This window comes from Prionailurus viverrinus, chromosome B1, assembly GCF_022837055.1.
Source record: "Prionailurus viverrinus isolate Anna chromosome B1, UM_Priviv_1.0, whole genome shotgun sequence".
NCBI lineage: Eukaryota > Metazoa > Chordata > Mammalia > Carnivora > Felidae > Prionailurus > Prionailurus viverrinus.
The window spans coordinates 103,659,334-103,678,188 of NC_062564.1; the positions used below are offsets into that span (position 1 = coordinate 103,659,334).

General features: G+C 41.5%; 1 protein-coding gene across 1 annotated transcript in view; it reads left to right on the top strand.

Annotated features, from left to right (window-relative positions):
• Positions 1–510: 510 nt before the first annotated feature.
• The window catches only part of NDNF (neuron derived neurotrophic factor), a 41,029-nt gene continuing 22,684 nt past the window's right edge, over positions 511–18,855 (top strand). The window contains exon 1 of the mRNA XM_047857126.1: positions 511–1,035. The gene's annotated coding sequence lies outside the window, so the exon portion shown is untranslated. The remainder of the gene's footprint in view (positions 1,036–18,855) is intronic.

Below are 18,855 nucleotides of genomic sequence, written 5' to 3' on the forward strand. Positions count from 1 at the left end.
TGAAAAGTGGGACATGAATGCACAGTTTGCACACTCTGCTTTCCGCCTCCAACCTTCTGGATTTAGCTCGTCTCCCCACCCCCGGCCCCCAATCAACCCCAGAGTTCCCCCTTATTGTGCACCCGGGGCTCCCTGACGGTGCGATGGCCCCGCGTACGCTTCTCCCTAGGTTTTGTGGCTTTGAGGGGGTCTCGGTGGGCCTCTCTCTTCTTCCCCACGACTGGCGGGGAGGTAAGAACGGCGGTGCGTCCCCTGAGATGCCGCCCGCGAAGGTCCCCGTTTGGGGAGCGCTGGGTCTCCGTGTGTGTGTGTGTGTGTGTGTGTGTGTGTGTGTGTGTGTGTAAGTGCGCGCGCGCGCGCGGTGGCGCGCAGCGGGAGGGAGGGAGGAACCGAGGGGGGAGGCAGCGGGCAGAGGAGGGAGGGGGCGGGCGGGCAGCGGTGGGGCGGGAGGGGGAGCGGCTCTGGGCTTCAGCAGTGACACTCGGGAGCGAACACACACTCCCGGCTCGGAGCCGCGAGAGAGCGGAGCGAACCGAGCCGCGCACCCGCCGCCGCCGTCGCCCCGCGCGCCCCGCTCTCCTTGCGCCGCACTCCAGCCAGGCGCCGGTGCCCCGAGCGGCCGCCCGCGGAGCCCGCGACAGCCCCCGCGGGGCTCGCAGCATCCTCGCGGCGCCCAGCCCCCGCACGTTCCCGGCCTTTTAAAAGGACCTCCCGCCACTTCCCCACTCTGCCCAGGGATCCCCCAGCCCCGCGCTGCTCCCCGCTCCACTTCGAAGCAACTTCGGCTGCCGCGCGCCGCCAGCCCTCGCCCGCCTTTGAAGTTTGCAGCGCCCACCGCAAAGTTGGGACACTTCGGCCGATTTAATTTTTCTCTATTATCGGCCTCCTCCTCCGCCTCCCAGCCCCTTCGGTTCCTGAGTACTGGTGCTTAGCATCTTGGCCGGTGCCGGGGACGTGGACTGTTTCGCACACCACACCTCGTGGAGGGATTTTTCCTCTCCCCCTCCCAGGAAAAGCAAACCGATTTTTTTTAAGGTAAGTAACGAGAGGAAAGCAACTCGTGACGTCCCGACGCCTTAGACCGCCACCCCAAGACCTGGTACAAGGAGTGTTCACACCCGAGGGCTCCTCTGGGGTTGGGGGTGGAGGCGCGCGTCCCCTAACTCAGAGGGGCCCAGCGAGGTTCTCCGTCGCGGCTGGACGAGGGCGCCAGATCCCGAGGAGCTGAGGGCTTAAGGGGCGTGGAGCAGATCTCCCTCGGTTTTCCACACTGGCTTCGTGGCTGGGCGGCCCCAGCGGTGTTAGGAGGTGGAGAGACCGTGCACGGGCCGGGGACACGGGGTTCCAGGTGCCCAGGGTGCGGCGGAGTCCCGGGAGCCGCAGAGCCTTTATCCCCGACTTGGCCTGGACACTTACTTTGCCCGCCTGCCGGGAGGGTTGCTGCCTCCCCCTCCAGTTCACCTCCTGTAGCCTTGGCTACAGAAAGTCTGTGAGACCGGCGCGTTGAGTGTGGGACGAAACGCGAGGAGTCCGGACTGCGCACCCGGCTCGCGCTCGGGCAGAGCAGGCGCGGGGTCCTGGTGGGCTGCCCCCAGCCGCAGCCAGGGGCTCGGGGATCTCGGTCCGCTTCGGCCAGCCGAACCTCTCCGCTTTGGCACCTCGTTCGCGCTCTGCCTCGGAGGCGAGCATCGTTAGAGAAACTTCCTCGAGCTGAGCAGGGGACCTGGGACCTGATCTTGCTTTTGCCGCGGTACCAGAGCAGCCACCGAGGGGACGCTCCTTCTCGCCCCAGACCGAGCGATAGGACGTACGTAGTGCCCTAGCCCTGTCTGTGCACCAGTGGGTGCTCGCTCCAGTCCGCCCTACCTTCAGTACTGAGGTGAGACTTGGGGCGGCCCCTACCCTCAGGAATGAACGAGTGGTTCCAGGTCCCCGCTGTTCCCCTGGGACACCGCAAACTGCAAAATTTAGGGTGTGGTTTCGTTTCATTTTGCGCCCTTCCTGCCCCCTCCCCCCCCCCGTGCCCCCGCCCGAAGCTGGAGAATTCCCCTTAGCCCTCCGCACCGGGTCCGCGTGGGTCGCGGAGGCCCTCGGAGTTTGCCGCGGGCACCTCTGCAAAGGGCGCTGAGCTGACCTTCGGGCAGGTCGCGGTTGTGCTCCCGGCCCCCTTCGGGGCGCTGTCCATCTCCTGCTCAGGGTACAAGTAGCTCAGTGAAACCAAGACCTTGAGCGAGAAATGAACCTGAGAAAATGTCTCTGGGTTTGTTTTTCGGGTTGTTGTTGTTGTTGTTGTTGTTGTTGTTTCTTTTTCTTTTCTTTTTGTTTGCTTTTTTTTTTTTTCCACATAGTTCCTTTTAGCAACTTAGTTGGACTGGTAAATTCGTCCACTTCGCATCATTCGATCCTACTATATCAAAGAAGAATTTATTTCTTCATTTAGTCCCTGACCTCTCCAACCACACTACCCTCTTTCCCCCACTCCCTCACCCACCCCTTCTTTCGCCTCGCTTCCTGAACCCTTTTTCTTTTCTGAAGGAGGGAATCTCCGCACCTCCTCCCCTTTTCCTCCCACCCGGGCTCTGAGCGCCTGTGAGAACCCGGGGAGTCGTCAATGGAAATAAATAGGACCCAGCTCCATTCTCCGCCCCCTTCAAACAAGTAGAATCCTCCCTGGGCTCACAGAAGTAGAGATAAAACATCCCTCCAGAGGGAGCGCTTTGGAGGATTTGATGGGATTGAACTGTTTTATTATCCTGAAAGATGTGATGGATGGACGCGACAGTAAATACGCGTACGGAGAGCGATCAGTAGTTATTATTATTAATTATTGTTTGTAACAGTGATCGTAAGGCCATACCCTAGCTGAAGACCGTGTTTATATTTGGTTTTGATTTTGTGTCAGTCTCTTATTACAGTGGTTTCAGAAAGTGAGTACACCAAAGGGGTATTAATTTCTCACACTCATTCTGCATGTGGAATTAATTAAATGTCAAAAAGATACTGTCATTTTACCAAAGTCTTGACCTATGAACTTTTAGAAGGTTGCAGTCTTATGAAATGCCCTCCTTTGCCTCAGTCTGTCTCCTTAAAGTTCAAAAAACATGGCAACATAATTAATTATAGTCCCAATTCCCATTTTCAATCTAAACCTATATGCAGGATTACATTAAAATATCCCATCATGTATCCTTTAAAAGTGACTCTGATGAGTTTGAATTCTTCAGGAGGGGGAGTCCGCTGGGAATGAGGGGTCCAGCAGTTAGAAAAATTGGTGACTATTTCAGATTTCACTAAAAAAACCCTTTAATTCTCCCTTTAAAAAAAGAAATTACAAGTGTTTTCTCTGCATAATTCTTAACTTCAGTGAATATCCTTAATCCTTACCACACACTAGAAACATAACAGCTTGCAGCTTTGTCTGTATTGTTTTCATTTTTATGTCAGGACGTTTGATTCATTAAACCTGTATGTGGAAGTCACAGGCTCCACGTGGCAGTAACACTCCGTTTTAATTAGTAACTATCATAAAAAAGAAGCTAGAACTCTGTAATGGGCCTAAATTGCTAGGAATTATGTGTGGTTTAAATTACGCATTTATTTCAGCAGAAATGAAACCATGAATATAAAACATCTTTTAATCACTTGCAGACACAGCTTTTATCTCCTAAGATGTAACAAAATGTATAATTGAAAAATACCCTTCTAAGAATGAGGGAAGCCCTCACCCTCCGTTTATTTGTCCTGGGTCTATTGAGCATTCATGTGGCAACATATGAATGGTAAAAAAGCAAAGAGTGATGTCATAACCTTGGCAACACCATGCTGAGGGAATGCTTACATTCAATGTAGCCACAGTGGATCAGTCTTCCGATAACTTAATGTAGCGAATGTTTCAATCAGCTTCATGAACCTGGTGATTCAGATTTTAGTTTTCTCACTTGGATTTATTGACCATACTCTCCGTGTATAATACGGGAAATTTTGTGTTGTTAAACTATAATTATTTGGAAGGAAGAAGGGAAAGGTAGAAATAAAATGTATCTGTCCATTGTTATCTTCCCATGTTCATTTCTGTAGTATCTCTAGTCAGTCTATGAAGAGGTCAGAACTTTTATTTTAAAACTGATTGTGTTTTTGTTGTCATTGTTAGGACAGAACTTATTTTTCATTTTGCAGCGATGAATGAGTAGATATTGGGATTGTGACAACTATGCCTGAGTTAACAGATAGCAAGAAATAGTAAGAATTCCACATAATGTGCATGGATTAAAATTATTTTAGTCTTTTTTTCCTTAGTTATTCCAGTGATAAAGTAGTTGAGTCTAGTGACCAAGCAGTGTTCTCACACTGTTTTGCTCCCTCTTTTCTTGTCAGGTCTTGCTCTGGGGAGCCCTGCACCCATAGTACCATCCAAGTAATAAATGGAACTTGCCAGGGTCAGTTCCCATCAGCTTAGGCACCAGGAAGAAAGCATATCCCATAGTCATCTATACTGGGTCAAAGGCAAGTGTAATCTACAAAACTAATTCAGATTATTCACTTGACCTTGAAACAATGTCTAGAACCTGTAAATGTTTATTTTGGAGCAATTATTCTGAAGAATATAATTTTTTTTTCTTTTCTAGTTGGCTCAGTCATTCATAGAAGCACCAATTAAACAAGTTATGTAGTTGAGTAGTAAACAGTAAATCGCACCAAATCTTTGCTTTCAAACTGATTTCAAAATTAAAGTCCTCAAATATTTAAATATTCCATGTAAAAATGCCTGGCCACTTAAACCCCAAAGTTAGGATAAATTTTGCCTTGTTTCCCGTTATATTACAATGCACATTGACACCTACGACACACATAATCATGCTTCCGCATGTTATTTTTCACCTAGGAAGAAAAGGAAATACTGTGCCACTGTTGTTAAAAAGGAAAAAAAAAAAAAGAATCACATAGTATGACATAGAAAAACAAAACTAATACTTTATCGCATCGTATAGTGGTATGCTGATCCTAAATTCGGTTGTATTTCTGGGAAAAAAACAAAGCATGTTATGATGAGTCTGTGTTTGGACCTGTGCATAGAGATCTCTTGCCACTCCTCAGATGACACCTGACATTTGATGTCTGTAGCCCACCAGTGCCCAAACCAGTGACAAAAGCAGGTGTGTTCTCAGCTGCTTACTTCCGAAACACATTCCCTGAACCCGAAGGTACTATATTCACACCTTCCCCCTTTCTTTGTGTATCTTACTACAACTGCAAGCCACCTAATCTGTGTATTTTAGTAGTCTGAAATATTCAGAAAATATAAACTATATAATATTAATTCACCTCAAATAAAAAAGGTATTGTTAGTTTTGCATTTAAAAAATTAAGGGTAAGGTAGTTGATCAGTAATGGAACAAAAGTGAACTAGCGATATGTTTCTGCAGATCTTTCCCTTTGGGATGAAGAGACAGACTTGACCACAGAACAGCTGGATATTGGGTCCTGTTACAATGTCAATTTTTTTTAAGCACTCACTAAGCTAAAATTGACTTAAACTTTAATGTCCACAGACCTCAAGTCTTTAAATATAGAAACATCCAAGATTATATCTCATTATTCCTTCCGCAATTATCCATATCCCTTGGAAACTGATATATTTTAGTAAGTTGGTGGATAGTTTGGGGTTTTGATTTGTTAATTTTTCCTGTATCAAATTTGAAAAGGACATATATTTAATATCTTATATATTTCTCTGAAATATTTATTTTTAGTTTCACTTGTGAAAACTCTGGATCTTTAAAAAAGAAAAATATGACAGAATGTATAAAGTTAACTTTTCCAATGGCTCTTTTAATTGTTCTTTTGAAAGAATTTGCTGCCTTCTATCTAGTTATTAGAAAAGAAAAAAAAAAACTTTTTTAGAAACAACAGGAAATAGGGGCACCTGGGTGGCTCAGTCTGTCAAGCCTCCGACTTCTGCTCAGGTCTTGATCTCACAGTTGGTGAATTCAAGGCCCGTGTCAGGCTCTGTGCACAGAGCCTGGAGCCTGCTTCAAGTTCTGTGTCTCCCTCTCTCTCTCTGCCACTCCTGGCCCCTGTTCACACTCTGTCTTTCTCTCTCTCTCAGAAGTAAATAAACATTAAAAAAATAAAAAAAGAAAGAAACAACAGGTTATATAAAGTTTGGAAAGAACTCAATAAAAACGTGATTACACATGACTAGAAATCAGCTCAAATGAAGGAAACTCTTGGACACAGTGTGGACATTTTACATTTAATAACCAAATAACAAAAATCGAGTTAGCAACATGCACTCATGTCTGTTTTCTAATTGGAATGCTTACAGCCAGTATCACAAATAGTGGTCCTGACTGTAGTCTACAGTGACCGTACAAGTTTCTGTCTTCTCCCTAACATGAAAGCAAGGCAAACACTCTCGTATTCCAGCTGTGTGCTCAGAGGATGTGTACTCCACGATCTAAAGACATAGCCGAAAAATATGGACTCTATTCATATGGGCATTTTATCCATAACTAAAAGTCATCATAACTACATCTTGTTCTCTGAGGCAATTGTCCTTGTGTACACAGATCTAGACAAAATGAGACTGAAATTTATCATTTTTAAAAAATGTTGATTTATTTATTATTTTCGAGAGAGAGAAAGAGAGTGCACAAGCACACAAGTGGGGAAGGGGCAGGGAGCCAGAGGGAGACACAGAATCTGAAGCAGGCTCCAGGCTCAGGGCCAGAGGCGGGGCTCAAACCTAGGAACCATAAGATCATGACCTGAGCTGAAGTCAGATGCTTAACCGACTGAGCCACCCTGGGAACCCCTGAAATTTATCATTTTCTAAAAGAAAGAGTAAAACCTGAACTGATCATTAGAAAGATTTGTGAAGGGTGATATCTTGTTTTTGAAATCACCATGACTGCTGTTTAATACAGAAACTATGAGCAAGTGTTTATTTGCAAAGATAGAGAATACCATATCTGGATAGTTGACAAACAAAATGAGGGGTGACATTGTGATACTTGAAAATATTATGTTTACAAGAGAAAAGCTTGTGTAAAGGGCTTGATTTATTTAGGGATAGTTTCTCCAACTTAGGTGCATCCTGGAGTATAGGTGGTTACAATTTATAGCACATGGTAGTGAAAAGTTAAACCTCAGCAATCCATGTGAACCTAAGAAATGGCTTTGATTACTCCCTTTCGTTCAGGCCATGTGTACTCTAAGCTCATGGGCATTGCCAAATGTCACATTATGCATTTTATTTCTGTAATAAAATATGTCTCTGATTAAATTATCAGAGTCATACCAAAATAATCTCACATAAAAATACACATACTTGATCCTTTTTAGTTATCTTGTTTAAAATACATTTAAAGACAGGTAATAAATACATGTTACCCCTAAGAATACACTAGTATATATGTCATGATTTAAATCTAAATATTATTCATATGTTGATAGCACTCAATAAATGTTGTAATTCATATTAAGTCACAGCATTCACTAAAATTCACTGATACCATCCAAAGCTTCAAGTTGGGATTGTTTCAGAAGTAACTGGATCCTATAGCTGAAGAGATATTTGTTGCCAACAGTGGTGACAGAGATCAGAAACAGCACTGGTAGTTAAAACACCTGGAAAACTGAGAAAAGACAGCAATCATTTATCTTTTGGCCTTCCCAAGTCTCAAATATTTCAGTTCGAGGGGTGATCCTTCGAAGTTTGCTAAAGTGTGCTATGAACACATAGGACTTTTTTTTTTATGGAAAATGAAACTGCCTCTCAAATAGAAGACAAGGATTTGATACTCCAACGATCACAGTAGCAAGTACAACCATATTAGTAGATGGACAAAAGGGCATGTTCTCTGAGGTACTGGGGAAGGAGTCCTGCCCCCAAATGTTACCAAGGCCTCTCATGGTACTAAAATGCTATCTTCGAAAGATGATTTTTTTTTTTCCCTTTTTAAAGTAATTTTATTTGTCAGTGTCCCCTATAAATATGAAAATACCCCTGGGGAGGAAAACAAGGGAAGGTCATTGCTAACATCTTACAGAGATGTTAATAGCCAGATAAAGCCAGATTGGAAAGAATTTTAGAGAAGGGAGATACTTATCTTTGGATCTCTTAGCCTCTCCTTTGGACAGCCTACCCTTAGTGTGTATCTGCTTTTTTCCCTTCCTCTTCCCTTCCCTTCCCACCGGTAATTGACTCTCAGTTTCTTATACTCTAGTGTAACTTATCCCCGGGGCCAGCCTCAGGGGCCACACTTGGAAGGTCTCTTGTGCTTAGTCGAATGCTCTTCTGTCACCATCTTGAAATTCTTACTTTTTGAACAAGAGGTCTTGCACTTTCCATTTTACACTGGGCCCACAAAATATGGAATTCACCTTCTTTCTTCCTTGATGTAAATTTAAGATACGGAATCTAGATGTTGAGGAATCGGTGAGGACACTTGAGATTATCTTTGCAAGGTTAGGTCTACTGAGTATTTGTATTTAAAAACATATCTTTTCAGTAAAATGAAGGAAACAGGATACTCTTTTAAATAATTGAGGCACTGAACAGATATCTAGTGTTGATCTTGTAAAGCAGAGGTCTCTAAAAAAGGGTGTCCTCTTTCCCTCACAAGATGCCTCATTATGATGAAATGAGAAAATATCAGAAACCCTATCTATACTGACTTTTATGTATAAAGAGGGAAATCTAAATATTCTGTTAACATTATGTAATAGATGGAAACATTATGTAATAGAGGGAAATCTAAATATTCTGTTAACATTATGTATAAAGAGGGAAATCTAAATGTTCTGTTAACATTATGTAATAGATCTAATGTCAAAAGCACTCTTATTCAGTGTATCAGATGGTCAAAGAAAAAGAAATAATGGCAGAGGTCACATTTCTATGAAGTAAAAATAATGTCAGGTGAAAATACTGGCATTCCAATCTCCAATTCTTTGACAAGAAGTCAGCCCTACCTGAAAAAATGACATGAAGTATAGGATTACATCCAATATAATCAACTAGGATACTCACTGTGGCATAGAATGCCTTGTTATTTTATATATATGAAATACAGGTATATATATTTTTAATCACAATTCCAAAAGATTTGGGAAACAACACATTAGAGAGCCAGAGGTCTTGAACAGAAAGCTGAAAGAGCCCTCAAATAAATTAGTCACCATTGTCTTCAAAAGTATTCTTAGTTATATATATACACATTTGATAATTCCTCTGTTACAAGTAAATAGATAATACATTCCATTATGTTCTGAAAATTTTCAGTATTCTAAGAGTTAAAAAAAAAGTTGTCTAATCTGCTCTAGTAAAAATATATAAAGTGCTACATTTGGAAATTTTTATTTGAAATTTTATTGTTTATTGTCAAGTTGCTAGTTACTAACTTATGTTAAAGTTGCTTCTGTGTTTTGAATTTCACAACAGTGAATGGAAATTATTCTACTTATTAACAATATTATAACTTTGTAAAACCCATTGATTGTTTACAAGGTACTTCCACATTCATCATTTACCTTAATCTTCACAGGAACCCAGTGAGGAAGATAGTAACCCTCCTCCTGCTGAGAAATCTGAGACTCAGTTAAGAGACTTCCCTACACTCATTCACATACTTCTAAAATAAAGTAGGGACTCTTGGTTTCATAAGCAAAATTGATGGAAATGTCTAAAAATTTTTAATTCAGATTAATTGCCAAATTAATTTGCAAGGATGCATTTGCTTGGAAAATTTTTCTTTTACAATTTAATGATTAAAAAAGATCATTAATTTAGTCTCAATTGATAAGACCTTAATCACAGACAGTTTATGTGCTAGATGTTTGCTGGTTTTGGTAATTAACTTACTAGAGAAGTTTTTACAGAAAAATGATTACAATTTTCGACTTTTAATCAGTATGTGTTAAGGTACAACACTGAAAAATTAATAATCTGCAGAATCCCTTTTTAAAATAGTGGTATTTCATAATAATAATTCACCTCTAGACTCATTCCATTATTCCACTAATAATATGGCACTTTTGAGAGAAAAGATTTGAAGTTACGTCTCTTTTAAAATTATTTAAATAAATGATTCCTCCCCCTCCCAAGTTGGATGAAATTACACATTTCAGTGGAATGAAAGTTATTGTAGACACATATGATAGGATATTCCAAATATTCTAAACAGTTAAAGCCCTTTAAAACATAATGAGGAATAAGTAAGTTCAAACAGTGAAGATATTTATACGCACACTCACATTAACATTTCAGCCAGCAAGGTCAATCTGTAATTGAAAACAATCTCTATATTTAAAGTTTTATTCACATTTACAAAACAATGACAACAAAGAGGCAGTTTTGAAACATTTTTTTCTCTCGGCAGGCTCTATCTTGTGTAACGACCAATGAACATTGTTGACCCCTGACACTCACCAGCAGCAGCCTTTCCCCAATGCTTAAAAACAATTTTTTTTTTTTTTAAAGGAAAACCACACCTAACGGTAGATCTTACTTTTGGAGGAGGGGAGGGATGAAATAATTGTGGTCAGTGTCTTTTGGTTTGTCATCTCTCTGTTGTAGACTTACGAGCTTGTGTTATTTCATCATAATTTACTATAAACTCTTCATTAAAAGTGACCTTGGGGTCTGCCTGCACTATCTGCCTTTTGAGTGCCCTGTTCTTTAATCATCTCTTAATCCAGAAATAATAATGCAGAACATCCCAGGAACTGAGCCTGATCCTCAGCTCTCTAATCTCGACACGTGCATCTGAAATCCCTTGCTAGATCTAGTGCCTAAAAAGCCTGAGAACACTCACCTTTCAATCCGCTTAATCCATCTTTGTTTATTAAACAATATTGATGCCCTCAGATATGGTCTATCAAGGCTAACAAAAAGAATATTAAGAATTTCCTCCTGTTTATGTGATTCTTTTTTAAAACCCAACATCTTGGCCTTTCCTCTGTGTTTCTAGTCAGTCTTTAAATAGGAACCTAATCTGTTACCTGATAGATTAGGTAAATTCAGATAGAATAACCTGATGCTGAAACTCTTTCTGATACCTGTTTGAAGAGCAAGTCAAAAGATGTATCTTTTGTTGTTGAATAAAATTTTGCAACTAGTTTGAGAAGCTGTTTTATACTATTTATAGATAAATAGGACCTTTTTTCATTGTAAAAAAGCATTCACACCCACCTTTTTAAACCTCATTAACAACCCTGAGAATAAATGTTTTCCATTTATGGATGAGGAAACTCAAAGAGTATTAAGAGATTTGCTAAAAGTACAAAAGCCAATAATGGTTTGGTCAGAACTCCTTCAACTCAGATCTTCTTACTCAAAGTCTAGCGATCATTTTCTATTTTACTTTGGCAGCCTTTTAACCGTCCCCAGGCTTGGAGACATGAGCCCAGAGAGTGAGATACAGAAAGAAAAGAGAGGTGATGCATTAACTATCCTCTCTTTGAGGTTCTCTCAACTGTGAGATTGTCACGAACCAGTGTCCTTGGAGAATATTATCTCATCTCTCCGAAGACAGGGCTCTACATTTGTAGTTTGTTTTTGGCCTTGGATATTATAGGAGGGATCGCTGAAGAAATCCATATTTTAAAACTGTTACTTGAACTTATTTCTTTTTACAAGAACACAACAACTACATACTTGTGTGCCCCTTGCTTTTTTTTTCCTTTTTTTTTTTTTAATCTGGAAATAATAACTTAGGGTTTAATCATTTGAACTATTTAAGGTTCCTGGTACATCTGTCTCACTCTTCTATATTTGACGTATATTATCTTGATTACAGTATGTTTAATGACTACTTTGATTTTGTCCTTGCTTTGGCACTTGAGGCCACTTCCAAAACTCTTTGATAGCAGACAGGCTTTAATGCTGTCATATCAAAATAACTGCCAGTGGGGAGGAAAGAAGCAAAGCTTCGGGACCATCAGGTATTTGGGAGAATATGGGATTAGGTCCATGGAATCAAATGCCAATTCTTAGCTATGGTATTTACTATTCTACGGTAATAATTATTTCTTCTTGATAGCATCTTATTTCTTAGTAGTATATTTGCCAACTTCATTAGGTATATGAATAAATTAGGATCTTGTCACAATCTCCTAAAAAATTCCACTAGTTACTGGGCTTTAAGTTAAACACAGACGTATTCCCCAGAGAGAATAAACCTGCATATCTTCTTGTTTTTTAATCTAAAGAAGGTAAAGAAAAGAGAAAGATGTGAAATTGTGTGGATGTAATAATAGTTCTCAAAGTAAAAGGAAGAAAGGATATGTATAATCTCCATGTCGTCCATGGTAAATATATGTTTAAAACATTAACATTTGGAATGAGTGAAAATTAGAAATCAGAAAGTGCAAACAATGAGGGGCACATGGCTTGGTCAGTCGGTAGAATGTGCGACTCTTGATCTCGGGGTTGTAAGTTCCAACCCAACATTGGGTGTAGAGATTACTTAAAATACTTTAAAAAAATTTCAAGCAATGAAAATCCTGGAGAAGAAAATCATTGTGCCGCCATAACCAGATAATCGGTCATGGAATTGAAAGACACAGATCTACTCAAAGTGCAGCCCATGAACCATCAGCATCGTATCTCTGGGGAGCTTGTTAGAAAGGACGAGTGACAGGCAGACTTTTTGAATTAGAATCTGCATCTTCACAGGAAAGTTGAGTGATGTGAATCCACATTAATATTTGAGAAGCACTGGTCTATAGCATTCCTATTCCCTGATCAGAAAGTATCCCAACCAAACCATATTTCACCTATTTTCAAGGAAAAAGGTTCTCTTGAGTAATGCACTGTGTTATTCTTACATGTCCTGGTAACAACGGAAAAAAATGCTTCCCTATACCAGGCCTCTGGACCATCCGGCACATACCACCCCTCTATGGCAGCCAGCCAACAAGTTTCCATGAGGCCCACCTCAAAAGATTAAGGAAATACTTCCCAAGTCTTTAAGTTTTACAAAACAACCTATTTTATACCCATAAAATCGCCAAAAGCATCCATAACTTGTTTCCTATTTAGCTTATTATATCTCTTATGAAACAAATCCCATAAATCAGCAATAATAGTTAATTTTATTACTTTCAATTTCATTTATTTGTTACACACAAAATGTCATGTACATGCGCTTGGTGTTGTTCTATGACCACCATTATAACTGTCATAAACATAGCATTTCCTTTCTACAGACCCTGGGCATGTCAAGAATATGCACAAACAAATTAAAACGGTGTGCAGTAGAAGTATGCACGTAGAAAAGCACACAACTAAATTCCCTGTGGTCATAAATGTTTGAGTCGTGAAGAATGAGTAGGAGTTGGCCACCGAGAGAAGCAGCAAAGGTGTCCTAGGTGAAGGAGTCCACTGAGTCCTGAAGAACACACGGGAATGACAAGCCAAGTACGGACAGTTGTCGGGAATAAGTCTGGTGGAGTGAGCAGTGAGGTAAAGGACCTCATGTGCACGGACTTCATCCTCCAGTTTGGGGGAAACATCTGACTTGTTTTGGTTAGCAGAAGAGTGAAACATTCTTGTTCATAAAGATAATAGTGTCATTACTGTGCAAAATGGTCAAGGAGAGCTGTGGGAAATGGGTGTGAGAAGCACTAAGTGGATAATCTGAGGCATTGCCAGTTTGGATAGAGAAGAGAGAACAAATTTGAGAGAATATGCAGCAGGTAGATTGGCAGGATTTGTTGGTGAACAGTGGATGGAGATCCAAAAAAGTGGCTACTGTTGAGGTTCTTCATTTGGTACGTGGCAGGACTGTGCTGCTGAGCTAATTAACACCAGCGTGTACTTGTTTTCATGTGGCATCTCAGGTAACTCTTGAGCAGCCTGGTCAGGAACACTATTCCATTTGAGTCAACACGGAAACCAGGGTGAATCAAGAAGCTGTGGGGACTTAATCTGCCCATGGACTCAGTGGTACAGAAGTGCTTGGCAGAGGAAGGCATAGAGCCCAAATTCAAACTCCTCACCAGCCTGAGTCTGGCTTGGTGAGGCCAGTGCTGAGCCACTTCACACCTTTGAATGTTGGATCCTGGGCATCAGAAGGAAAACGGGCCTGGAGCTAAGAATCAGCCTCGAGGCCTTGGCAAACAACCACCCCCAACTTCCTTGCATAGTCCAGAATCTGATGGGAGAGATTTCAGATTACCCTCTTCTTTGCAATAAACTCCTTGAAATCAGTATAATTAAGCAAATACTTATTTAGTGCCTACACTGTATAAGAACTAAAAAAGTCTATATAGGAGATACAAGGATGAGTAAAAAGTAATCGTTTCCAGGGGACACGTACTTGAGTAAACTCATATTGCTTCATGGAGAGCTTTTTTTTTTTTTTTAAGGACAGGAAAAAATATTAAAATAGCTATAATTCAAGGAAGTTAAGAAAGTGCTGTAAGAATCAAAGTCTCTGGCTTCACTGGAAGACCTTAATTCTGCCTTATCCTCCTCTTATGTCTCCAGGGATCTTGCAACAGGCACTTAATAAACACTAGTTCACTCACTGACAGTTTACAAGGAGAGCTCAGATAACAAACCATCTAAGTAAACACTATGCCCCTACAATCCTATTAAGAATCTTCCTGCAGGTTTTATAGCCCTTTTTTTCTTTTTTTTTTTTCTTTTTTTGTTTCGTTTTGTTTGCAGTGTCTCAGTCCAGAAAGTCAGGAAGCATCCTTCCTCTGTCAGAACACCTACTCTTTAAACTGCTCTGTTCAGTTTAACAGCTTTGTCAGATAAGTCTTTATTTTATTGAGCCCCAATCTCCGTCCCTATAGTGCCATGCGGGCAGCTGGTACTAGCTGGGCCAGCCAGAGTGCTTCTAATCCCTCTTTCATCTGATAACAGACCTTAAAACATCTGGTGTCACCGCCCATCCCAGCATGCCTGGATTTAACACTGCCAGTCCTTCCTCGCCTAATGTGACTGTGGCCGCCTCACTGAGTCAGTGCTGTCTTCTGGTCCCTGTGGATTGTGATTGCATCCCTCTTAGTGGCTGAGGGTGACAGTTAAGGCACAGATGAGGCAGATTCCTGGACATAAAATCCAGTAGACCAAATAGGTCCTTCCCCTCAGTCTCCATGGCTTACTACTCCTCTCCATTCAATCCCCTGCTAAAATGTCACTTCCTCAGAGAGGCCATCCATGACCACTCAGCCTAGGAGGGCTCCTTCCCCCCAACCTACTCCCTCTTCTCCCCTCCAACCTCTTTGCCTGTTTCACTTTCTTCACAATGCTACTGCTGTCTGGAACGGTTATGTGTAGTTGTTGACTTGGTCATCATCTCCCTTACCTACCGAAGCACAAACCCTGCAAACACAAGAACATCACACATCTTGTTCACTGCTGTGTTCCCAGTGCCCGGCACAGAGTAAGTGCCCAGTAAACATTTGTTGAATCAGCCAATGAACTCTGCAATCCCATCACGCTTGCTCTTTTAGAAAAAGTTCCTGTTGTCACTGCCTTGTTGATGAGTATCGCTTTTTATTACATCACTAGAATCTGGGTTATAAAGATTTCTTTGATCAAAACTTTATGGAAGATTCAGCCCATGTGTTCAGCAGACTTAGCTGGCAGAATTACCAAAGCAATTTTTGAAACCAGGTTTGTTATAAGAACGGGAATATCTTTGAACCAGAATAATTTAAGTACCTGGTTTTTTTAGTATGGTAAGTCGAACTAAAAAGGCCTTTAAAATTTTGAAGTTTCTTTGAGAAGGTAGTATATATTACCTGAGATAGTGGAAAATATGTAAAGAAGGTAAGGTTGTTGCTGATGGGTGGGTGAAGAGACTGATTATTTTTAGAATCTTCTGTTCCTTCTACAGTATTTTATTTTATCCTTGCTATCACTAACAAACAAAATTAGTAATGATCTCCATTCAGAAGACATGGCGATTACGCAGTTTGGTCCACCAGTCAATCGGTATTTAGTAAATCCTTGGTATATATGTGACAAAATATCTGACAAGATTGCTGACCTTTCTCCTTTAGAGTATTCTACACTCTTTGGTGTCTCTAATGACCCTGCCAGCGATCTCTTTGCTCTCTCAAGCCTGCTTTTCCCTGCCTGTCACTGAGCTTACTACCTGCCTCATCCTTGCCCATGCCTGTGCCCTTGCCTTCATTCTCATATCAAGCCTGCTGCCTTAGGATTCCTCCGCGGATGGTGGCACTCTGCAGAAAAGTGCCCAGGAGCATCAGTTAGATGACATTTGGCAGATGTGGGCTTATAGGAAGGTTTGTAAGTTGTATTTTAGCCTATCCATTTGGACACAGCTTATGAAGAAGTCTGGTCACATGCCAAACTGCAGGGTTTTCTTGTCAAATTTTCTTCATAACTTCTTTTTCTTTTTTTAATTTTTTAATGTTTATTTATTTTTGAGAGACAGAGATGAGCAGGGAAGGGCAGAGAGAGGGGGAGACCCAGAATCTGAAACAGGCTCCAGGCTCTGAGCTATCAGCACAGAGCCCTATGCGAGGCTTGAACCAACAAACAGCAATGTCATGACCCAAGCCAAAGTCAGACACCCAACCAACTGAGCCACCCAGGCACTCCCTTCATAACTTCTGTCTCTCTTAGTTTCCTGCTCACTGAGCATGAACAACCCGTTACCAGAACTTTTTTTTTTTTTAAGTTTGTTTATTTTGAGAGAGAGAAAGGAGGGGAGGAGAGAGGGAATCCCAAGCAGGCTCCATGCTGTCAGCACAAAGCCCAACGCAGGGCTCAAACACATGGACTGTGAGATCATGACCTGAGCGGAATCTCAGTAGTAGTTTGCATCTTTGTAAACTTTGTAAAACTTAGTTTCTTTCTTATGTTGCCATCTTTCCTGTGAGGTCTGATGCACTCACCTGGACTGAAAGGGGTTCACAAGTGTAGGGCACGGAGGAGACCATCTGGGCCCACAAACCTTCAACGTGGATAGTTCTCCTGCCTGTGGTGAAAGTGTCCTGACTCAAACTGTGATTTTTCCACTGAACCGTGCCTCCTAACCTTGGGGGTGTAGGAGAGGGAAACTCTGTGTGGAAAAGAGAAGTTTTGCAAATAGGGCTCTTTGAAAAAGTAGCCTGTCCTGAGGAAGTACTTGTTCTTGCCTCCGTAGTCTTTCCCTGTGGTCCTAGGACACGATGTGGGGCTGTAGGGCCCTCTTCAGAATTCTTCCCAGGAATTCCAGCAGTTGATAAAAAGCATAGGTTGTAAACCATGAGATACTTATCTTTTAGCTTTCCTAAGTTTTCTCTATAAAAATTATGAACCTTCACAATTACTTCCTTACTGATCTCTCTGTATAAAAATATTTTCTTCCTCACTTCTTTCCAGACCATAAATAACTCAAGAAGAAAGGATGTCTTATGTACCTGGCACCTTGTTCAGTGTTTGGCACAAAGGAAGTGCTCAGTTAACATTTGTTTGTTAACTTTTACTGCTATAGTTCTACGTCTGTGCCTCAGCCCCGCACTTCACACCTCCATCTCCCTTCCCGGCATCTGGCTCTTCTCCCCTTACCCTACTTTCTCTCTGAGTCTTGTTCTGTCTTCACCAACTCTTGGTGAGTTTTCGCTCCAACTCTGAAGGCATTTATCATATGAGCCCCCCGTTTCCTCTTGGCATTGTGCTATCTTACATTGCAGGTTACTTCTACCCATAATTAATGGCCACTCAACTCGATTGTAAGCAGCAGAACAGTCTGAATCTACATTAAACATCTTTGTACTTTCAGTGTACTTTTGGTGTGTTATACATAACAGAGGCTCAGTATTTGTTGACCATGACACTTCATGTCTTATCTTCTAGGCTGATATGTGCTGTTGCTAGATGCTCCTGGCATGTTGCCATATTACATCTTAGCTAAATTTCAGTAGAGGATGGGGTATACAGTTTGTTAACTGCTTTGGGGAACATTGCACAGGAAGTCATTTTCATTTTGTTGCAGACCAACAGGAAACAAGGCTTAGTTGCCAAACTAAAGTAAGAAAAGCAACCAAGCATATTATTTCTCCCTTAGGGGCTTTCATTATTCTAGGAATCATTAGCTGCGCCTAAGATCGTGGAAATTATCCCAGCCATCTCAGTTGCACATGCAGAGGAAATTTTGATAGGAGGAAGATGTTCACTCTTTTGTTCCAGTTTTACTTTGCATTGTCTTCTGTATTGCTTTTGAATTTATCATATCTTCTAATCACCTATCAGATGCATTTTAGGAGATCCACTCCTTCCTTTAGTAAAATGGGCCTGGCTTCCTGAATCAAAGACTACTCTTATCTGTAGTACACATCGTTGGCCATTTCTATGGTTCAGTATTCTTATTATTGGCAGTAGTGATGGTGGGAATACAGGGTAACTTACTTTAAAATCTGATCCTCTTTCAAGCTTATTCTGTAGGCATGACCATCTTTTAAAATTAGAGTGCCCTAGTCTTGGCCCCACTATGAACTACACACCATGAGGATCAGAGGGGAGGAGATGACAGAATGGAAACTGTATTCAGATCCTTGGCATGTTTTAATTTCACATTGCTTTTTCATGCTAATTTAATTTCCTTCCAGAATGAAAGTTGGCAATCATGTAGAGAAGTGGTAGAGGAGGTTGGAATCACTGCAGCTGAAATGCATGTGAAGGTCCCTAATCCATAGATCATTGACATAATGAACTCTAAAACTGTTAATAATCTTTCCCCTCTGTAATGACAGCCCGCATTTGGAGAGCTTTCGCCTGTGGGTTCTGTGCCTGACTCTGGCTCTGCCTTGTTGAGGGAGGCTTACTGCAGCTGTGCTGTATAGACACTGCAGAACAAGAGCTCACCTGGCACGTGCCACAGACCG